A 24794-nucleotide genomic window follows, 5' to 3' on the forward strand; every position below is an offset into this window, starting at 1 on the left:
CGTTTGATGTGAATTCTCCTCCTCTGTCTGTTCTGAGACACTTAATTTTTGAATCTTTTTCATTTTCTACAAGGGCTTTTAAATTCTTAAAACACTCAAAAGTTTCAGATTTATACTTTATGAAATATATCCACATCATTCTAGTATAATCATCAAAAATTAATACAAAGTACCTTTCTCCTTGGAGTGCTCGATTTCTAGTTGGCCCACACACATCAGCATGTATGATCTCCAAGGGCTTTGATGTATAGTGTTCCTTTGTCTTGTGGCTAGTTCTGGTCTGTTTTCCATGTTGACATGGACCACACACTGCTTGATTTGGTTTGGACAACCTTGGGATGTCTTGTACAACTTTGATCTTGCTGATATTGATCAGATTTTCGAAGCTGGTATGTCCAAGTCTCTTGTGCCACAACCAACTCTCATCTGCCTGACTCAAGTAGCATTTGTTTTCCTGAATCTTGTTTAGAACGTAAATATTGTCTGGTGTTCTCACTCCTTTTGCCACAAGTTTCCCAAAGGCAGAGTTCCTTATTTCACAGTCTTTGGTGCTGAAAACAACTTATGTCCTTGATCACAAATTTTGCTGACACTCAGAAGGTTATGTTTGAGTCCGTCAACCAGCAGAGCATCTTGAGCTTTCCCTTTTCCATCGATCAGAGTAACTATTCCTCTTCCTGCAACTTTGCCAGTTCCGCTTCCAAAGGACACATTCCCTTCCTTTTTGCTCAGTGAGATAAATTTCCTTCTATCTCCTATCATGTGTCTGGAGCACCCACTATCCACAAACCACTGGTTTCCATTATTTTGTGCAAATAGAGCCAGGCCGCATTTGTCCATTGCAGAGTTCTTACTACTCGTCTTTCTTCCTTTGAGTGGGCAATCTTGTTCATAGTGTCCATTATTGTAGCAAAAAGAGCAAGTCAGATCAAATTTAGTCAAGGGATCGAATGAATTGAAGGTTTTGATTTGTCCCTGTCTTTTGGGAGCATATGAGTTGATTACTTGGTCCTTTTGCGTTGTCTTTTCACTTCTATGAGCCATACAGTGTCTAGCTTGGTGGCCAAAGTTTTTACAGTGAAAACAGTGTCCAAGAAATATGGTTTTGAAGTAACCACGGTTTAATTCGCTTTCCTTTCTGAGAATTACTCCTCCCTCGTCCTTTGGATTTTTGATGGGCCCTTGGTGGGGTACAGATTTGTGTTTGCTGTAGTGTCCATGATTCGACTCCACGTTCTTCTTTGGAGTAACTCTTCCTTTATTCTTGGAATCTGGGATGCACTTTTGATAAGATACTTTTTCATCTTTTGGGTTGCAGGAAAGCGCATCGGCATAGCTTTTTGCACTATTCTTAGTGCTTGAGGATTCTCGCTTGAAACCTACTCCAGACTTATCATGTTGAGGTTTTTGATTTTTCAGAATAGTATCAAGTATTTGAGAGCTTTTACAGCCCTTTTTAATTTGCTCCAACTCCTTTCTTAGAGATACTACTTCGGCCTCACGTTCTTCACAAGTCTCTTCTTTTTCCTTAAGCTTTGTTTCCAAGAGATCTTCTCTCCTTCTTATTTCCTCGTTTTCCGCTTTGAGAGAGATAATTTTGTTCCATAGTTTCTCGTTCTCTTCAATGGCACTTATTAACAGTTCATCCACATTTCCTTCTGGCCTCGAGTCATCATCATCTGTCAGTGCCATGAATAATGCTTCTTGGCTTTCATCATGATCGCTTTCCTCATCTGATTTCTTTTTTATGACCATAAACTCATCCTCATCAGACTCACCTTGCTTGGAGAGAAGGTTTTTCTTATTGAACCCTTTCTTTTTGTATGTCATTCTTTTAGAATTTCATTCATCATCACTATCTTGTTTATGAGGACATTTTGCTACATAATGACCTATTTTACCACATTTAAAACAGATAAGAGGATACTTGCCTTTAAGCTTAGATCCTCTCTTCAGCTTTCATACATATTGAGCCAATTCGGATTCCACATCTGACTCATCACTACAGTCATTCCTTTCTTTCCCTTTCTTTGACTTTGAGGCCTTGAATGCTGCATCTTTGGAGTTAGGTCCACCTTTCCTCATTTCATAGGCAGTGAGAATTCCATGGAGTTCATCCATTTTGAGGGTGTCAAGATCCTTTGATTCTTCTATAGCACTTATTTTGGAGTCAAATCTGTCTGGAAGGGACCTTAATACCTTTTGTACAATAGTACTTTCTTCAACCTTTTTGTCCAATCCTTTCAGAGAATTTACCACTTCAGCTACTCGGAGGAGGTATGCTGCAATATCTTCTTCCTCTTCCATCTTCAAACTTTCAAATTGTCTTCTGTGAGTTTGAAGCTTTTCCTTTTTGACTTTTGAGTCTCCATCGTACAAGCTAACTAGCTTCTCCCACATTTCTCTGGCAGAGTTACAGTGCATGATTTTTGTAAACTCGCAATCAGTGATTCCACTAGTGATAGAGTTCATGGCTTTTGCATTTGCAATGTAGGCTTTCCTCTCGTCTTGGTCTATTGGAAGAGTGGAAGTCGCTCGGTATTCAGTTTGACAAAAATCCCAGACTTCAGGTCCAATGGACATTAAATAGTAAGTCATTCTTTTCTTCCAAAACCCAAAGTTAGTGCCATCAAACAGAGGAGGTTTTCCTGATGCTTCATGATTTCTCATCATGGTTGCTGATCCTTCTTCAAGCTGTTAGGCTAGAATGAAGAAGCCCGCTCTGATACCAATTGTTGGAAATACTGAGAGGGGGGGTGAATCAGTATTTCTTTTTCTCACTATTGTTTTACTAGTTAAAACATATATGTTCAGAACACAAAATGAACAGCAGGAATAAATGCTTTTATGAATATAATTGTGCAGTAAAATAAATACAATAAATAGATTGTCACAACTGGTTACCAAGCTCCAACTTGGATTTTGGTGAGGCTCCAACCTCCTGAGCACCAACTCTATTTTTCCAAGACACCAATCTTGGACTTAGGAACACCAACTCCCAAGGACTTCAATCCTATTCTATTCTGAGGCTCCAACCTCTTTGGTATACACTGGTGTGCTGCTGTGCTCTTTTCAACTTCCACTGCTTCTGCTGCCCCCTTTTCTTCTGCTGCTTCCACTATCTCATGTTCAAGTTATGCCATCCACCAATGACACCTTCAGTTCTCTGTTTTTGCTGCTTTTATATGCTCCATCCCCCTGTCCATTCGTTTCCTATTACATGCTGACTCTTTGGCTTCCTCCTCACTTGATCGCTTGACACTTCGGCTTCCATTTCTATGCTTCTTCTGTCTTACAGGCTTTATCGGAAGTGTTCTTTAGGCCGAAAGCCTTTTATAACCATGGACTTACTAGGAATCGAAGCCACCTTTTATCGGTGCTTTATAATCAACCATCGGAAGCCACCAACCGAGCCTTTAATCAACCCACCACACTTATAGACATATATGGAATTACCATGAAACCCCTCATGGCCATATGTAACCATATAATATCAATACACAGAACTAGCATAAAAACCGCTTAACTCAATGTACGCGGATCTCAAGGATTATATGGCTGCTTTCATAAATTCGGCGGGTCCGGATTTCGCAACCATAACAAAACTCTTAAGGCCTGACCTCCGATGAGGAGCGGACCCAATGCTCTTTTAGACTCCCTTCTATACTGGTTTCGGGTCCAATGTATATCGGCGCTCGCTTGTAAACAATAGCTCCGTCTCCGACAAGGAACGCGGACCCGACACCTCCTTATACTCCTTCCTAACTTAATTTCGGCTCCGGGTCCTACGGCGATTTCGCTGATCGCTACCTCCGAAATGATACAAGTCCTCCGTAGACCCGATATGCTTTCTATTTTGCTTGATAAGAGTTTCGGCTCCGGATTTCGCTGATGCGATAAGGATTCTCTGCTCCGCGGACCCGATATGCTTTCTATTTTGCTTGATAAGAGTTTCGGCTCTGGATTTCGCTGATGCGATAAGGATTCTCTGCTCCGCGGACCCGATATGCTTTCTATTTTGCTTGATAAGAGTTTCGGCTCCGGATTTCGCTGATGCGATAAGGATTCTCTGCTCCGCTGTTATAGACATTTTTGTGCCTTACAGTATTGAGCATGAAATGTCCATAATCTATGGGATCCAAACTCCCTAAACATGTTGTTCCTACCCCTAGAGGAACAAGGCTAACAAACCACAGCAATTCACAGAAGTTCTCCACCAGAAACTGCTCAAAAACAAGTCAATTCAGGATCAATTCAGTGGCTCCACTAGCTGTCTGTGCTGAAATGCAAAGTCAACACTGGCTACCTACACTGCAATGCAGGTAGAAGCACTACCAGGGTGCGCTGAGCGAGAGTTGACAAATGGCAAGTTCATTCCAAAAGGTGTCAAGACCCAGGAAGCTTCCAGAATCTTCCTCAATGACACTTGCCTCAGTGAATTCGACTAATGATGAGTAAGAGGTTCCCAATCTCCAAGTGGAAGCAAGAACCTCCAAGTGGAATCAAGAACTGACAGAGGGAGAGGACACTAGTCAGATCTCAAGCTGACTCATCCTCTCTCCAAACATCTATATATGGATCTCTCCTCCATGAGATCTAGAGGCTGGAATTTTGTTATTGCAAAGAATTGCTGTTGGTTTGAGATTGGAATCATTGGGTGCTTAATGCTTTGAAGGGGGTGAAGATAGGAATTCCATTTGCTGGGAAGGAGATGCTGGATTGGAGCCCTCTGGGTTGTATCTCTTTCTGAACCTTGTTATTCATCAATAAATCTATCTTGGTTTCTCCTATATACTGATGTATCTTCGATGTATGATTGCATTAGTATGTTTAGTTTATTTCTAATCCTGAACTAGTTATGAATGTGAATCTATGTCTTTGTGTAGTGTTATCTTCTTGTGATCTTGCAGAAACCTCTTGAAGCTGGGCGAGCGAGAAGGCAAGTAGCTGGGAACTCCCAAAGAGAAGAGAAACCGGATCGAGGGACAAACGGAAGACACCGGTTAGTCCATCCATCTCTCTTCATTCTTAATTCATAAAGGAAGAATACTAGAGTAGCTATCTTTGTTTGTTGCTAAGGAACTGTCACACCTTAGGTGGATAGGATCGTCCTGCATAGGCATTTTTCCCCACAACAAATTGGCGACTCCGCTGGGGAGATGTGTTTAGTCATTTTATTTGTGTATCTATCATTGTTTGTTTCATAGACTCAACAGCAACAATCGAACTGCATCTGCTATTCTCAGATGCAAAGTAGACAGCTGCTGCTTTGATCCAACCGCTGGATTTGTCTATGATCTGAACTATGGACTCACAAATGATTTGATGATCCTTTGTGATAGATCTTAGTACTCCCTCAAAGAATCCCTTTGATTATACCTTGCTTGTTGCTTTTATTTGGCCTGAAACCGTAGATTAATCAGCAAACTGTGACCCAGAACCCAGTGAGAAACTCTCGTTTCTCCTTCAGCGCAGACCCTGTGAAGAGGTTCTGCATTTCAACACAGGTCCCGTGAAGGCTACCTGCACTGAATGTCAAAACCCCTGTGTTGAGGGTGCGCTGATCCAATTAGGCCTTGTGCAGCTGGGGTTCTCTGCTCTGTTTTGCCTTGTTTTGATCTCTGATTTTTGCAGCCTGTAACCAGCATAGGTACCAGTCTGATAACTCTTTTTCTCTGCTTAAATTCCACCTCCTTTTGTACAAAAAGACTGTGAGTGTTTTTATGTGTTTGTGGCGTCATTTACAGTTTTCCTTTGCAAGAGTGAAATAGTCATCCCGTAGCCCTTGATTCAGATCTGTTGATTGTGATCTTAGGAGAGAGTTCATTGGCTGTTTACAGTTGATTATACATTCATTTTTTGCTTTTGGTTTGAGTTTGTCTCTTTTAAGTGTCGAAACAAGTATTCATTTCGAAAATCGTTAAGTGTTGTAATCTCTTCTACCCTTTCTGATTTCGAAAAAGTAAACTTGTTTGTATTTGTCATTTAAAAGCAAATTCAAAGTTGTACAAAAAGCTTTCTTTGTAGGCATCAATACTAAGAAAGCGGAAAAAAAACACCTGCATTGTGCATTTGCATCTTGATAGTTTGCATGTTTGATTTAGGAAAAGTGCATTAGAGTGTGCTGATTGCTCTTTGAGAAAAGATGGTGTCTTTCTTTTCCCTTTGTAGCTAGGATTTTCATAAGTTGAAAAGATATAAAGCTTGCTTATCATCTTTAGACTGCATTTAGGAATTGTATCATACATCTCGTGGTGAACCTCAAAAGGCAAACTTTTAAAAAGATCAACCTAAAATAAATTGAATGAACTTAACAACGCTTTGCAACATAACGCACAACATAGAGGTCTAGGCTAGAGACGTGTTCCGGGGTCGTAAAGCCTGGTGACTGTCGATCTCGTTGATGGTGGGTGATTCCTCCTGAGGGACGATAGCGCCAGTACGGATTGTGCTCCCACATACCGTCGCGTATATACTGGGAGACCCCTATAGGCATAAAACCTTTATCCTTAGGAAGCCGTGTTGGCCGCCCTACTGATTGCAATGCATTGAACACAACATTCAGGAAGATCGACCGCATGTACCTTAAAAAGTATTCTGCGGTTTTGCAGAAAGTTTGGCACACCCTCTGCCTAGAACTCCAGAGCAGTTCCTTTTGGCCTTTTTTAGACTCTATAACAGAAAAAGTCCATTCGAGCATTTGTCACTTCGGGCTCGTTAAAACATCGAAGGAGACTAGAGTCATCTTTAGCTTTTTCTCGACTCTTTAAAAGTGAAAAAGCAAGTTGTGTCTAAAGCGTCGTTAAAATTTATTTTAAACGGAACAATCACCCCTATTCCTGCGTTGATCTTTAGGTTGAGAAAATGGAGCACACCAACCAAGGAATTCACCTTGGTGGAAATCCTAGTCCCTTCTCCTCTTGGGGAGATGTTGGTGCGCCCCATATGGCCACATTGTCGCTTCCAGGACTGACAATTGGCCTGTCGGTCTGGCTCTTCTCAACCAATGTCGTTCAGAACACCACTATTCCTGAACAGTCGAATCAACAGTCAGACCAGACCAGAGTTACCCACCAGCCTTCTACTTCATCTAATTCTCCCTCTCCTCCTTCCTCTTCGCTTGACGGAACTGGTAAAACAAAAAACCAAGTTCCTAAGGAGAACAAGGAAAAGAAGAAGAAAGAGAAGAAGAAGAAGGAGCCAAAAGCGACTGGGGGCAAACAAATGGCGTCTGACAATAATCCACACACAGCACTGACTAGGCCTAAATCGCCATGTGTCATATGCAAGGGAGACCACTTCCACAGAGATTGTCCTAAGGGACTGGTCTCCCCGTTTGCACAATTCGGTGGCGTCAACCTTTGATAGCCATGTTGACAGCACACCGTCAACTAGTGAAAGTGAAGTCACAGGACAGAGAGGGAAAGCTAGATTTCCATGCAAACTGTGTGAAGATGACCATGCCATCCACCGTTGTCCCTTCTTAGACGAGGCTAAAAGGGTTTTGGAAGATCGCCCGGTTTTACCAGTGCAACTTCCTCCTGGATATCAAAAACTCCTGCCAAGTCCTTCACCAGTTGAGAACCCGGTTGGCCCGCTCAGGTGGTCAGCCGAAGCACCTATCATTGAGGATGAACCGTCTGAGTCAATACTTGACGAAAGTCAAAAGGTTGAGGTGGCAGTTGGCCCGGTTTTGCCTTCAGAGGCTCTATCTTCGAATGATACCATCACAGAGGAGAATAACGATGACACCATCCAAATTCTCTTCATCAACACAGACTCCGACGAACAAGGGGGAAATTTTCCCATTCCTTTATCACAGGAAGGAACTTCGTCAGAGTCATACCCGGCCGTCTATTCGGTACCACCACCAAGCAACCTAGTTGTCTCGTTCGACTGGAACCAACTAGGCAGACCCCATTTGCCTGCAAGCATACCATTCAGAATTATCGTTCAAATATACAGGATGGTAATGGCTAACACTATCATTGACGAGGGGGCATCTGTGAGTATCCTTTCCTCTATTGCTTGGAAAGCGCTTGGTTCGCCAGCGCTTTTGCCTGAAATGAGAAATCTATCAGGCTTTGATAAAGGAACCAGTCGACCTTTAGGGATCCTCCCCAATGTGCCCATAACATTGAAAGGGAGGACCGTTCAAATGAACGTGATGGTCGTTCAAGGACCCTTGGATTATAACCTACTCCTTGGATGAGACTATATATATTGCATGGGAGCCATCATCTCCTCACTCTTTAGAGTAATGTGTTTTCCGCATGAAGGAAGAGAGGTCAAGCTCGTGGACCAACTTTCATTTCCAGAATCACGCATCGCAAATAGTCATATACCATCCCTAAATGGTCTCTTCACGCAAGAAGTGTCTCAACCCACGGTCCGTCCTCCTGATGAGCGTGAGTAATCCGGGAGGATATGACTGGAACCCAGGGGGCATGCGTCCTGGTCTGCTCCGGCAGGAAAACTTTGGGTATAGGGTAGGTTTCCGCGGGAGAATATGACTAGTCCGTACCCCGTCCATCTAGGAAGAGGGTTTGTTCTAGAATAAGATTCTTTTGTCAAAGTTATGTGAGTTGGCGGGCTTCGTCATTCACCTTTGTCTACCTCGGTAGACACCGTCGAGGAAGTGTTTTGTTTGAAAGACTAATGAAACAATCTTTGGGTAACCTGAAAGAGGTAGGCCTCTCCTGGTAGAACAAACGTTTTACTTGCAAATTGAGGGGTAACCTTGAAATCGTACTTTATACCTGGGGGCATGCAAACCTTTTGGAGTGAAAGCAAGGGGTGGCTATTTATTTTTTAAATTTTTAGGTCCTTCCCTTTAAACCTGTAGGTCTAACCCTTTAAACTCGTAGGATTAGTCGTTTCCGAACTTGCATAAAGAAAGGATGTGGGGCAAAATCTAAATATTGCCGTTTTTCAATGAGACATTCTTATCATATGACTGGATTAATCGAGCAGTTTTAGCACACAGTTCATGCTCGTTAAAAAATAAACGCAAGATCCGAGCAGTTTTAACACATAGTTCATGCTCGTTAAAAAATAAACATAAGGCCGAGCAAGTGTTTCAATCCGCGTTTAAGCTTGTTAAAAAATGAACTACCTCGGTAAATAACCACTGTGAATGTAACATTATCAGCCATTAAAGCCTTGGTCGTGTTTGCACCGTCACCTCCACTTTTCATTTGGCCGATCGTTCACCTCCATATGTTTGTTTACCCATTTTGAGGAACTGCTGCGAAGAGTGATTTCACTAGCCATCCTTGTGACACTGCCGTGATTGGAAAATTCCAACCTGTACTTGGAATCAGCTGCTAACCTGTTTCATCACTCGTTCCTCAAAAGACGAGTCTTCTTTAAGCTCTTTTCATCTGACTCGTAAAATATGGAAAGATTGCTGAGTCCTTGGCCTTCCAGCTCGTTAAAGGGACAGGAAGAGCTATCCCTCCTCTAGATTTTAATCTTTTTGGACCTGAGGGATTATTGCACAAAAAGATCGAGCGCTTGTTTTGTTCGGCTCGTTAAAACTATCGAAAACTCATCCCTTCTATATTGTTTTATACTTTTTCGGACCTAAGGGATTAGATGATGAAAAAGGACTTTTGGAGTTAACTTTATGTACCTTTTCAGACTCTCTAAAAATGAAAAGGACCGAGTTATCTTTGTCGTTAGACTCGTTAAAATCATTAAATAGCGACAAACTTGTCTTTAGACAAGAACGAGTTTCACTATCGCTAGGCTCGTTAAAACATAGCGATGGGCTTGCCCGAAGGGCAAGTTATAGAACAAGCATATGTTATCCTCCTCAAGCTTGACAAAAATAAAGAGGTACTGGTCAGCAATGACTGGGGAAAAATTGGGAGAAACTCAAGAAAACTTTGATGGTAGCAAGTCGCTCTTGAACATGACACTTTTCCTCCGTACCACAATCGGGTTGGGTTGTTTCATTCACCGGTCACATCACCATGGTCTCGCCATACCATCCATATTTGGGGTAATTCTACCGATCCATCGCATCAGTGTCGCCATATGTTCAAGAGAAGTCGTTCAAAAAAGTCAACCATGTCCCATCCACTGCCGTACATTATCCTTCATCCTTTCATGACCGCCACCCTGAATCATATGTCACAGATCGTTTTCACCTCCATCAAAATCATTAGCTCCGTTCCGTGTCATTGATGTGGGATGCATTAAGGCCCTCCTTTGACGGATCGCTTCTTGTCGACATTAGCTCATTATCCAAGAAGTTGATCTAGGAACAACCCCTTCAGTACTTTGAAGCTTGCATGCCTCAATGGCAAGTTTCTCACTTCCGGTGATAGGTATACATCAATGACCTTCGACCGAAAGATTTTGCGTGGTGTTCGACACCAAGTCCTTTATTCACACCACGTGAATTGTACTGCAGTACCTTGAGGGTCATTATCATTATCGGTGATTCCTCTCGCGCTTGTTAACGGTTTACCTCATTGACCGGTAATCAAGCGATGTCTTTCCATGTTCGACTTCAGAACATTTCTCACATGGATCGACTTGTACTTAGAGTGAAGATCGAACGAGTTTGAAGACCCCGGATCTAGTTTCATCCATCCGGGCTGCGATATATATTCAGGAAAGATAAAGACATTGACATGAACATCATTGCAGTAGATAATCATCCTACCCAAAGGATGATAATTTCATCAGAATTATCAGTCTACCATCAGACGATTGTCTGTTCTATGTACAGAAAAATGAATTTATAAAGCTGAGCATGGGAATGCCCGCCTCAGCTAGATCATGAAAGCAGTATGAAAAATAATGTATTGTATTATATTGTATTACAGGTCTCCTCCCAGCATTGGATGAACTTCGGATCCTCCTGATAAAGCATCTCACCTGATAAACGACCTCATACTTTAGGGGGCAACTGTTATAGAAATTTTTGTGCCTTACAGCATTGAGCATGAAATGTCCATAATCTAAGGGATCCAAAGTCCCTAAACATGTTGTTCCTACCCCTAGAGGAACAAGGCTAACAAACCACAGCAATTCACAGAAGTTCTCCACCAGAAACTACTCAAAAACAAGTCAATTCAGGATCAATTCAGTGGCTCCACTAGCTGCCTGCGCTGAAATGAAAAGTCAACACTGGCTACCTGCACTGCAACACAGGTAGAATCACTACCAGGGTGCACTGAGCGAGAGTTGACAAATGGCAAGTTCATTCCAAGAGGTGTCAAGACCCAGGAAGCTTCCAGAATCTTCCTCAATGACACTTGCCTCAGTGAATTCGACTAATGATGAGTAAGAGGTTCCCAATCTCCAAGTGGAAGCAAGAACCTCCAAGTGGAATCAAGAACTGACAGAGGGAGAGGACACTAGTCAGATCTCAAGCTGACTCATCCTCTCTCCAAACATATATATATGGATCTCTCCTCCATAAGATCTAGAGGCTGGAATTTTGTTATTGCAAAGAATTGCTGTTGGTTTGAGATTGGAATCATTGGGTGCTTAATGCTTTGAAGGGGGTGAAGATAGGAATTCCATTTGCTGGGAAGGAGATGCTGGATTGGAGCCCTCTGGGTTGTATCTCTTCAGGAACCTTGTTATTCATCAATAAAGCTATCTTGGTTTCTCCTATATACTGATGTATCTTTGATGTATGATTGCATTAGTATGTTTAGTTTATTTCTAATCCTGAACTAGTTATGAATATGAATCTATGTCTTTGTGTAGTGTTCTCTTCTTGTGATCTTGCAGAAACCTCTTGAAGCTGGGCGAGCGAGAAGGCAAGTAGCTGGGAACTCCCAAAGAGAAGAGAAACCGGATCGAGGGACAAACGGAAGACACCGGTTAGTCCATCCATCTCTCTTCATTCTTAATTCATAAAGGAAGAATACTAGAATAGCTGTCTCTGTTTGTTGCTAAGGCACTGTCACACCTTAGGTGGATAGGATCGTCCTGCATAGGCATTCTTCCCCACAACATCCGCGGACCCGATATGCTATGCACCACATTTTATATTTTATCGCATTCGCCTCCGCCCAAAGGTAATTCGTCGGCGATCGGCGATCGCTCGTCGCGGGTTATATCTGTATGCATCCGCCGATACAAAACCGGACCCGATCTCCCTTTAGGCTACTCTCTAATATGACTTCGGCTCTGGATATCAGAGCTCTCCACTTCGCAAGCAATTCTTTATCGGACCCGATCTCCCTTTAGGCTGCTTTCTAATATGACTTCGGCTTCAGATATCGGAGCTCTCCACTTCGTAGTCCCGAAAGGCTCCACTCCTCCGATCTCCCGATCGCCGATTAGATCGGGACCGTCAATCCGGATTAGTGATCTGACGGCTCACAGCTCATCGCACTATTCCCATGTCTCCTAGACCGTTGATATGGAAGGTCAAATGGCTCCTGTGTATGCTCTCGCACTCCTCCGATATGGCTCCTCTTGCTCTGGCACTCCTCCGATATGGCTCCTCTTGCTCTGATATATGTGGCTCCTCCAATATCGTCTGCTCCTCTTGGCTCCTTTTGCTCCTCTTGGCTCCGATATGCTCTGTCTCCTCCTCTTGAATATTGCCATATTGACATCAATGACAATCTGTGTCCAACAGATCTTTCCCAAAAAATTTCAGATATGATGGTTTCTGTCTTTTTGCTCCAATATCAGTTTTAATTCTATCCTTATGTGGCCAAAATTTCGAGCTTTCTCATTTACTCATGAACTATTGATAGCATAGTCTAGATTTTCTAACTACCTCCGCCATGTTTTTTTGGTTATCAAACTTGATCTTCTCCTCATACACTATGGGTAAGCAATTCACAAAAAAATGTGCCTTAGCATTTTCTTCCTTAATGTAGAGTACATATCACAACAATTTTGTGAATTTTGCCGCAAATTCATCCTTTGAGATTTTTCCTAACCTCAGTTCATGAAATTCCCTAGCATGGTCATCATAATATTCTTCACTTAAGTATCAATTTTTAAAGCACCACTCAAATTCTTCCCATGACACAGTCCTTTCTTTGAGTAAATGCACTCCTTAAGCTTCCTCCTACTAGAGAGATTCCTTGCGGTGCAGTTGGTAAATAACCAATGTGGCCTTCAAATTTCTCTTGTACTTGTATACCTACAAATATTTGGTCATGTTTAGAAACCATGATTATGATTCTTCTTCTTCTTTTTCCCCATCAAAAGTAGGGGATTTGATCTTATGAAATTGTCCTTGCAGTTCAATTTGCTTCTTTTTCGTCTCATTTCATGGATAGCTTCTATCTGACTCCCCTCTAGTTTCTGAAGGTTCTAGCTCAATGCCTATTTTCCCTTTTTTCTCTACTTCTAGTTCCACCATCTCGTGACTAGACTTTTCTATCAATCCACTGATCATTTTCTCCTATTCCTCACTAGATTTAAACAACCACTGATTATTGCTTCTTAGTTGCACCAATTCTCGCTGCAAGTTCCTAATGACTTCCAGAAACTAAGCATTGGTTGGGGTAACACCCTATCCTAGTTCAATGTAAAAATCTACACCTTCTGTGATGGGTGGAATTTCTTCCACCATTCAATCTAATTGTTGTTACAATTACACAAACATTAATTTAACCATTTACTGTACCACTAAAAATATAATTTATAAAAAAAGAAACCACCATTTTTCCTTTACTGCTATAGTGGGTTCGGGGCCAGTGTTGTTGTTTGGATCTGATAGCATATGTAACGAACCCTTCCTCAAAGATTTTATTTTTTCTCTTATATCTATTTAGGTGATTATAGGGTTCTGAATACTCCCCTTTCTCTCCATATTCTTATCTTCCATCTTATTTCTTCACCACTCCTTTTTAACTTTACTAGTCGTTAATGCTAACAATTGGTTCTCCATTAACGTATATGACCTAATTCGCTCCCCTCTCATGAAGTTTAGAATAAATTCATACTTAATAGTATAAGTCCCACTTTGGTTTGGGAGGCATATTAATACAATGAGGTTGGTTTCCTTAGCCTTGGTCTAGGGTTACACTACTTAATTACACCACCGCTTAACTTAGTTAGGAATTTATAACTTTAATCTTTTGTCCCTCCTCTAGACATTGCCTCCCCTGGGGTGTTGTGTGGTCCATTGTCCATTATCTAGCTATGTTGGATCACATGGACACACATGGGGTTGGCTAGACTTGTGTTCTATGAATGGTATAGATTTGTTAGGAGCCATCAATGGTTCATATTTTCCCTCCCTTGTTTTTGTGATGACCTAAACCTAAACTTCTTCATTTGGTTGTTCAACTACGCAACTACTCTTTTCCAGAGAGAGAGGGTTTTACGGCAAAACCATCCTCTTCATTAGAGTTTTGTGCATACTCGATGAATTTCTCTCCCTCAATGCCCAGGTTCACCTCTCCTCCAAGTCTAGTTATACTTGCTCTTTGTTTTATTTTTTATATGATTGTCATTGCTGTTATGAATTGATGCCCTTCAGGGTTGTTGTGTTGATAAGGATTCCTCATGGCGACTGCTAGATTACTTGGCCACCTACAGAGCGAAGGGCATCCACATCCATTGTTTTTGCGACAATAATCCTCAAGTCCCATTTTCCCCTCACTATGCTTACAATTTCGCTAACCCATGTTCGTTGTGCAACTGTATATTATGTTTTGTTTGTAATTTTTGTCTCGATTTTCTATTTTAGGAAGGAGGAGATGAACAGGTATGACAACACCCAATGCTCTACTCCTGTCTCAATTCTATTTTTCTATATAGGTATTCTGACCCGTTTTTGGGTTTCTTGCTTGTTCTCGAGTGGGTTTATATTTCTAGTAGCAATTACTCGTTGCAAGAGCGTAGGTAGTACTATATTGTTGAATAGGGTGTGTTCTGTGTTGGTTAAGACTTCTCGTCAATACCCATTTTTTTTAGTAGTGATATTGTGTGCTTTTATCTTCAATATTTTATGGCATTACCACTTTGGTTACCCTATTACTCCTTTCTTGAATTATTCATGCTGAAATGATAGGGATTCATTTACCGGTTGTCGATGATATTATCCATTGTACCTAAATATGCTCTTTATTTATCTTTTCTTCCGTAACTCCTTTGGCTACGTAATTATCCTTTTGACAATTTATCTGCCACGAATTATTTCCCCTATCTGCTCATGGGGGTTTCCCTCTACCCATTTCTCATCATGCTCATGAGAATTCATGACCTAGGTTTCATCATAGCCTTAATGAATGTTTTTCTGATTCCTAATGTTGGTATTCACTATATTGTTATTGTTTTGTCTGACTTGTGCTAACTCATGACCCCCTGCTTCCTTACACTGGATTTTCTCTTCACCATACAGGTTTCTGCATGGGTTTGAGAATCTTGGATGTTGTATGATTAACTCAGACCAAATTCACAACAATAAATCTAACTAGGTTTGACACACCCTCACTAGACTCTCCACCGGTACAACATCTGGAGATCTATTCTCTTCTACTATTTGAAAGGAGTTCATCCTTCACCTAAAGGATAGTTGTATTTTCCAAAAAGTCTAAATTTGTATGTGAACATAGATATTTGTTTTTCTCTTCTAGACCTACAAAGAGGATATTGTAACGTTTCTGTGTTAATATTACAATAATTTTGCTAAGTTTAACATTTTCTCTATCTATACCATGAGGCTTTTATTTAACTTATTGTTGATGCCCCGAAAATCGTTGTATCAACATTGGGGGATAACTACCCGGTCCGGACCTTAATACAGCTCCTTTTCCATTTGGAATGGTGGCTCCGACTGGGGATAATGGGACCAGTTTCCCAGCAATGAATAAACGGAATGAATGAATGATTGATTAACAAATCTAATGATAGGCGAATAACTTAATTTATTAGCGAAATAAAAAGAATTACTACTAATCCCGGGAACTATTGTACTTTGAGGTGTAGCGCTTGATGATCTAAGTTTATTAACGGGCATGTAGATGACTCCATCTAATAAACATGGACATTTACTCATTCAAGGATTACTTTGCTTAAATAGTTAAACAAAGCGATTAACGCAATATTGCTACACTGATCATTTATATCATCAATACATATATGATCAAAAGCAAAGCATTACCATAAACATTCAATGGTGAAGGGAATAAAGAAATGTTGTTAAAACACATATATATATTCAATAATAGCAAAGGCGATCAAATAAAAATTCATATAAAAAGAATGGATTCAGACATAGATAATAGTACCATATGAGCTGCGAGTCACTCTCCAACATCAATCGCTATTTGAAATTCTTCCTCTAACGCAGAAATACTTTCAAACAAAGACAGTAGTGCACATTTGCATAAAAGCTTCTTTGCCAAAATCAGAATGATTGGTCCAGTTTTATAAAAGAATATGGCTGAAGCACAGTAGTTCAACTTCAGGTTTTAAGTCAAGTACAAAAATTTAAGACCCTTTCTAAAAACATGTAAGGGTCTATAAATACTAAATTAAACTAACTATCTATGAAACTGAAATCCTACTTAATTGGTATCAAATGATTTTTGAGTATCTCCTTCTTAGCGATCTGGCAGTCGGTGGCATGAATCATCAAGTAAGTTGTTTGCCTTTAAACTTGAGCTGACTTATCGCAAGAATTGGCTCCACTTCGGGTGGTCTGTTGAGGCGAGAGTTAAGCTGGGCGGCATAGGTGGCATCCTGAATATCGGGGATAATATACCCGATTGCATCTGTAAGGCATTTGAGGGCGGCTCTTTGACTGTGTGGTTTTACCAAGAAGAACCAATAGGTATCCCATGTTAAGCTGTTAATTCCAGCAATTAATCTCCCCTTTTCCTCTAGATCTGGATAGCATGACTGCTCCAATGTTTTGACCGCTGTCAATTTACCTGGAGTGCATTGGGAAATCATGTTTGACAAGTAGAGAGTATTATTAACCAATTCAACCAAATTACTTGTGGTTTATTTGCACCTTGAAATTTCCCTCTCTGCTTTCATTAACTAGGACTACCATTCTGTAAACAATATATCTTTATGCAACTCTAAAATTCTTGGTAAATTTGCTGCTTGTCCCTGATCGGTATCTTGCTAGTCAAGAAATTCGGCTATCGTTTCTTCAGCTTGATCTAATTCTATTCTAGCCTTTTTTGTTTGTTTACTTATTGACACCCTCAATTCGCATAGTGGTTCTGCCTGGGCGATTTGTTGACATAGAAGCTTGATTTGGCCTATTAATGCCTTATTTACCTGTAATGCTTCTAATTTGAATTCGGTTATTTGTGGGATGCCCTTTGTCTTCTCAAGCTGTGCTGATAGTTGAGCAATCTGCTCATCTTTTGTCTTCAGCATTTGTTCATTTGCTGCCCTCAGTTGTGCCAAGGCTTCAGACAACTCTTTCTGTTTCTGGATTGCGCTGTGATCAATCCTTTGTTTCTCTGCCTGCAATTATTGAGTTAATTGATTATTTATTTGTTGTTGTGTTAACAATTGTTGTTCTGCCTGCTCTGCTTTCTGCTGTGCTTCTGTTAGCTGTGCCTGCAATAAAAAGATTTCCTGGTCTTTTGTTTTTAATAAAAGACTCACCTCTGATGCTTTGTCTATTGTTGCTGCCGAATAGGCTCCAGCATATTGTGATAGTTTTGTTAGGTCATCATAGGGGTCAAATTCCTCCTTCCAAACCACATTTCCCGTGACCGTCTGTTTTGGGAAAAGGGAAGGTTGATCAGTCCTTCTTCTCTTCCTCTGTCGTTTTACTACAGCTTTGTGCCTTGGGATATAGAAGACATCCAAGGGAGGAATTTCTTCTACCTGCAAAATGATTTGATTGGAGGGGTCCTTTGGTATTATTTCTACTTCCTTTGAACTGGGTAGGCCACTGGTTCCACTTGGAACCTGTTGTGAAGTGGTTTCCTGTGTATCTGTTGCTTTCGAAGTTTCGGTGTCCTTTGAACATTCTAGACTACTGATAATAGAATCAAATTGCTGCTATTCCCAGAGCAATTTTGGATCAATATGAGTATCCACATTTACCTGTGTTGCTTTGTTTCTGCTCTTTAGTCTGGGTCTCCTCCCGCACTTTCTCCTGCTCTTTAGTCTGGGTTTCCTCCTGCACTTTCTCTTGTTCTTTTGTTGTAACTGGAGGTTCCTTTGAATGTTGCTATTCAGGCTCGCTTGGTTTTGTTGCTGGGGTTGTTGCTAACAGATCTAGAGGCAGAGTTTGCAACCTCTGTTCTCTAAGTCTGTTGAATTCAGTTAACCCTTCATCTTTGTATTGCATTATGGCCAACGATCTAACCTGATACATTGATTCAACTGAAGAGAACAGGGCATCAAACTGATCTTCTACATGATCAAACTTTGTTAATTTGGCCTGTTCAAGTGCATTATAGGCGACTTTGTTGGGATCAAATCGCCTACTTGGGAGAGTTGCCAGAGTTAATGATTTGATTTTTGCAGCTTCTTTTTCTGCATGTTTGAAATCATGCAAAGTGTAGACACCACATCTCAGAGGAAAGGAGGGCCAGACCTGCTTCTTATATTTCTTGAGAGTCTGTGTAACTCCCTCGGCAATGATTTGATAGGCTATCTCCCTTGCCAGCAGTTTGTCAGGTATGTACAAAGGAAGGACATGAGGTTCGGCTTGGCTACCAAAAATTCTTACATAAGTAAATTTCTCCTCTCCGAACCGTCTTCCTATTGATGTTAAATCAATCCCTGCTTAGTAAGAAATTTTGAGAGCAGGTTTATTAAAAATAGAATAATGAATGGGTAACATGAAGCCGTTACAAACTTGGTACAAATGGTGCTTGTAGGAAGTCTTCCACAATTTCTGGTGGTATATGTGAATAGGCGTGGGGTCTTGTGGAGTCCACCTCCAGCCGAGTACAGGAAACTCAGAATTAAAACACAGGGTATCTAGAATATAGGAACTGTAGTAGAATGGGGGAATAATCCTTTCTGAGACGGAAGTTTTAGTTCTAAAACTAAGAACTGTTTTCGCTAGCTTATCTGATAGTATGGTTGCCCAATCCATTATCTCTCTATTACATGCCGCTTCCATCAAGGGAACCATTTCTATAGTAAAATTAGCGGAATCATGCAACCCCCACAATCTACACATCATTATCCCATCATAACAATACGAAGAATAAAGAGAATCCACAGAGTACTTACTGGAAGTTTCATGCTTGTGTTTCGCCGGATTTTGCCTCCATTCCCGAATGGGTTCGGATTCAGTTTCGTTCTCATTTCGGAATTTCTCCAGAAATGCCTTGTTGTATTTCTTCTTTGGCTCAGGCAAATGATACATTTGCCTTAAATCATCAGCCTTGAATGAACCGAAGATTCTCCCATCTTTGGTGCAGAAAGTTCTATCTGTAATTGGGATTTCCTCAATTGCCCACTTTACTACATCCGTATATGGGAGAATTTGCTCCCGAGCCGCTATCCGATGAAGGAAAGAGTCGGCCAAGTCTTTCAAAGTGCCATCAGATTTTCTACTGGAACCCGCTGTAGCTTGTACTCCCATCACCTTTGGTTCTTTGGCTTCGATCAAATTATAGGTACTTTGCCAAGTGGTCTTAGCGAGTCCTAAGCATGTAGTATCAGATATTAATCCTTTCTTTTTATTTGTTGGATCAGGGACAGCTTGTCCTGTGGCTGGTGCAGTGGAAGCGACTGTGGTTTTCTTAGACTTCTTCCACATTCTGCTTGAATCTATTACTTCGGAAGAATTCTGCACAGAAGTGGAAATAAGCGTAACACAGAGAATTGGTAGCGAAAACCAAATACGAGTGAGATATATTGATCAATGCATGATGAGGGATTAACTTTAAAGTGGCCGCAGATACAATCTATGAGAAGATTTTAAGACTTACTATTTCATTAAATGGCCGTTAAAACCTGCCAATCCTTTAAATGCCCATCATATCATTAATCGGCCGAATGATTTGTTTAAGCGTGCCTTGAATGTTTTGACGGTTGAGCGCAGGTAAATCACTATTTGAAAGATAAGGCTTTTAATACGAATTAATCGTAATATCCCTCTGCCTTAACGGCTTTTTGAAGTTTGCGCTTTTGGCTTTATCGCAATCGGGTGTCGGGGAAGACTTAAATCTTCATATTGACTCCTTTTGAATTCCCCAATCGCCGATGGCGATATCGCATCGCATCGCATTGGGAGTATGGGCACTTTAAAAACATGCATGGTATATGACCGATCGCCGATATGCGATATCGCATCGCATCGGGTCGAAAGGCACTTTAATTGTGGGAACTTATGATTGTCGATATCCGATAAGCTATTGCATGTTATCGCGTCGGAGCAAACCAATGGTTTTTTAAGTTATGCCTCCTTTGTCATTGCGATATGCGATCTTGCGATCGCTTTATCGCAATGATAAAAGATTGATTATTTATATTATAAGACCAAAATTGGTTTGTCAAAAAGGTCTTTTATAATGTTTTCATTTTGTTTTCGAACCTTTTTGAATAATACAAAGTTGATACCAATCAAAACTAAAAGGGACCCATTTCATATGATAGTTTTGTGAATAAAAATGATATGAAATGGGGGGTTGTTGTAGAGCACAACAATTGGCGATTTGCTAGAAGAAACAGTTATCTCTGAAAAGTATGGAAATACTTAATCTTTTTCAAAATAGAGTTCTAATCAAAGGGGAAAATTCTAATATAACTAGGTATATATGCATTCCGAGTAAAATGAAACTATCTTTGCTAATTTCCTCTCTTATTTAAAATTAGATACATTCTAAGTTTTAAATAGGCCTCCATTGGTTTATAATGATAAAACAGAAAACCTTTCCAAATCAGCTTTTATAGTTAACTCGTCTATCATAGGTAGAGCCTCTGCTGCCAACAAACATTCATAGTTTCGACAGGGATACCTTTAAACCATATTATTGTCCATTATTCCATCCATTTAAGAGTGTGATTAAAAGAATGAATTCAAAACATGTTTTCATATTTTGTATTTCCTTTCCTTTTTCTGTTATTGCTAAGATAAAAATCCATTGTCCTGGTTTGGTGGCCAGCTATTGACAATGCCATTCACTGGTAGTAATCTAACCGAACAAGCTGGCTCGTGATGAGACCCCTTGTCTTATAATTCTAAGCCATTACCCTGTTTTTGTATGCAGTATTGGTAATGTCGGTTAAACTATTTCTCGATGATCATGGTAAGTAGGCTTGTAATAAGACCTTTTATCTTTTATATCAAATATTTTAGAATTACACTGTGAGTAACCATAAACTTTGGTGAATGGGATGGACAATTTTCTCCTTAAGAGTAAATGGATGACAGGGTAAGAGTTGGAGATGCTGAAATTGGATTAGTTTCTGTTTTGATATTGATAACCTTTTTGTGACCAATTTGAAAATAGAAAATGATTTACAATACTTCTAAACTTTGAGAAGAGTTTACAAAAATTGAAGTATGTTTTCTGAATGCAATTATACCTAGTTTCCTAGAAATTGTTCCTCTTATCTAAGACTTCTATTATTTTAAAAGTAAATATCATCACTACTTCTGTTGAGCAACTTTTAAGTACAGCAAAGGTCAATGGAAGATACCTTACAACTTTGTTTTCTAATGGTCCTACAAACTACAAAATTCTATTAAAAAGGAGAAAGGGTTACCTTCTCAATTGAAGAATTTCTTTAAGATAACGCCATTACTAGGGAGAGAATCTCTCAAACTTGATAAATCTTGTAATATGAAGGTCGAATGGCCTATCTTCTCATAGATCTGAAATGGCCCAAGCCACATCTTTTGGAACTTGGTGTGCTTTCCCTTATCTTCATGGGCTTTGTCCCATTTCAGAACTAAATCACCAACTTGAAATTGTTTTGAACCGGATGAGACTGAATCAAAGGATGACTTGATGATTTTCTGATGTTTTGTATGAATAACCTTGGCTTTTTCCCTTTCCTCTTCTAATTTTAGAATTTGGTCATGTCTAAGTTGAATAGAAGAAGAAGGGCTTTCCTCAATAAACTGAACTAGGGATAGGGAAGGAAGAACAAGATTTGTGGGTAGTACTGCTTCTTTTCCATATACAAGGTTGAACGAAGAAGATCCTATGGAAGCCTTCTTTGTTATCCTATCAACCCATAGTGCGAATATTAAGGATTTGTGCCATGTTTTATGATTCTGTTCGATAGTTCGCTTAATAATTTTAATCAGATTTTTATTTGTAGACTCTGCTAAACCATTACCCTGGGGATAGTAATTAGCAGAATATTTTAATTTAAATCCTCTTTTAATAGCGAAATCAAACATAGCATTACCTGAAAAGTAATATGCATTATCAAAAACAAGAGCATTTGGGACACCAAACCTGGTAATGATGAATTGATCTATGAATTCAATTATTGCCTCAGAATTTGTTGTCTTCAAAGGAATTGCTTCAACCCATTTAGTAAAATAATCAGTGGCAGTAAGGATATACTTATGCTGTTTGGAACAATGAGGAGTAATTTCCCCAATGATATCCAATCCCCATTGCTCAAATGGTTGTTCAATGTTGACCGGTTGCAAAGGGAAAGCTGGTTTTCTTTGCCTTCCACTAGAAGTTTGACAATTTCGGCATTTCCTTACATATTCATAAGCATCTCTAAACAGAGTGGGCCAATAATATCCAACATGAATGATTTTGTGGGCTGTTGTGTCAGCTCCAAAATGTCCTCCTGCTGGTCCATCATGTAATTCCTGCAAAACCTTTTGTGCTTCAGGTTTTTCTAGGCATCTTAATAAGATTGAATCATAATTTTGCCTAAAAAGCACATCATCAATAATTGTGAAATTTTTTGCTTTTAATCTAATGGCCCTTTTGTTTTTGTAAGACAGGTTAGGAGGTGCATACCCATTTTTCAAATAAAAGATCAAGTCCGCATATTGTGATTCCGAATCAGTAATACTTATCTGGTTGATTTCTTCGGTTTGATCTGTATCACCTGATTCTGGAATGTCGGATGCTCCTGCCAATAACCTGCAAAAACCTTGGCCTCTAACAATCTTTGCTGGTTTAATTTCTAAATCATATTCTTGAAGTGCTGTAACCTAGTTTGCCCTTTTTTCACCTAGTTCTCTTTGGATTAATAGTTGCCTTACTGCAGGGAAAGGAACTATAACTTTTGTGTGGGCTTTTAAAAGGAAGGGTCTGTAATGTTTGACGGCTTTATATACAACAAAGGCTTGTTTTTCTACCTCGGAGTAATTCAATTCAGCACCCTGAAGATTTGAACTATAGAATGAAATGGGTGCTTCCAAATTGTGATCATTAAGCTGTGTGAGTACTGCTGCATAAGACAAGTTGGATGCGATAGTATACAGTGTGAAATGATTAGAAAAATTAGGAGTATTTAAGGCTGGGGCATTGATTATTGATTGTTTGATTAAATCAAACGCTTCCTTTTCTGCTGATCCCCACTTAAAGACTGAATTTTTCTTAATCATAGTTTGAAGTGGCAAAATGATTTGAGAAAAGTCTGGAACAAATCTTTTGACAAAATTAATTTGGCCTAAAAATGACTGCATGGATTTTTTATTATGAGGGAAAGGGATTTCAGAGATTTCTTTGATCCTGTCAGGATCAATATAAATGCCATCTTTAGACACAATAAAGCCTAAGAGCTTTCCTTGGTCAAGAGCAAAGAAATATTTTTTAGGGTTAAGAGAAATACCATATCTTTTGCAGCGTTGAAAGATTTGATTTAAATCATGCAAATGATTGGAATTCTCTTTAGAAAATACAGTAATATCGTCTAGGTAGACGACTACTGTTTTATTAATCAACCCTTTAAAATTTATATCCATCGCTCTTTCGAACATCGCTCCTGCATTAATAAGTCCAAAGGGCATTTTCTGATATGCATATGTTCCCCATTTTGTTCTGAATGTGGTTTTGAGTTGGTCATCAGGATGGACCAAAACTTGGTTATATCCTGAGAAACCATCCAGAAAGGACATTAACTTAGAGCCTGCTACTGATTGGAGTATCTTCTCCATGGTAGGTAATGGGAAATTATCTTTTAAGCTCGCCTTGTTCAAATTTTTGAAATCGATACAAATCCTAATGTCGCCATTTTTCTTTCTGACTGGCACCATATTGGAGACCCAGTTTGAGTTCCGAACGGGAAAAATAATCTTAGCTTTCAGGAGTTTATTAAGTTCAGATTTTATTTGACTCTCTAAGTTCAGATGTATTTTTCTCAATTTCTGCTGAATTGGTTTCTGTTTGGGAAGCATTGGAATGGTATGCTGGATGATGGATGTATCATATGTCTTTAAATCATCATATTTCCAAGCAAAAACCTGTTTATTTTTCCTTAACAGTCTAATGAATGCTTCCTTTTCTTCCAAGGAAAGTCCTAATCCTAAATTAATGTTTTGAGGAGTTTGCTCAGTGCCAAGGTTTATCAACTCAAACCTTAGGGTAGAACTTTGGAGCTTTGCATTAGTCACAGGTTTACACCTGTCTTTAATATCATAAAGATCCTCAAGCTTCACCACAGGCTTAGGGATTGAATTCTCCTCGGGTTTACCTTTCATTCGATGGTCATGCTCGTTTTCCTCGATGATTTGATCATCATAGGACGTTTTGGAAGTTGAGAACTGTAAAATGTCTTCATCATGGTTGAATACTCTCCAATTAGTTACATTGTCGGGAATTGATGGCCTAAAAAGCAATTCTACTGAAAATCTATCTGGGCTGTAGTCTTCGGAAGGTAGGAGCTTGGAAGCAACATTGGCTAGCAGGTCAGCTGCCAAATTTTGAGACTTGGGAATA

This window comes from Pinus tabuliformis, chromosome 6, assembly GCF_031772625.1.
Source record: "Pinus tabuliformis cultivar Carrire ecotype Pingquan chromosome 6, CPIR1, whole genome shotgun sequence".
Taxonomy (NCBI): domain Eukaryota; kingdom Viridiplantae; phylum Streptophyta; class Pinopsida; order Pinales; family Pinaceae; genus Pinus; species Pinus tabuliformis.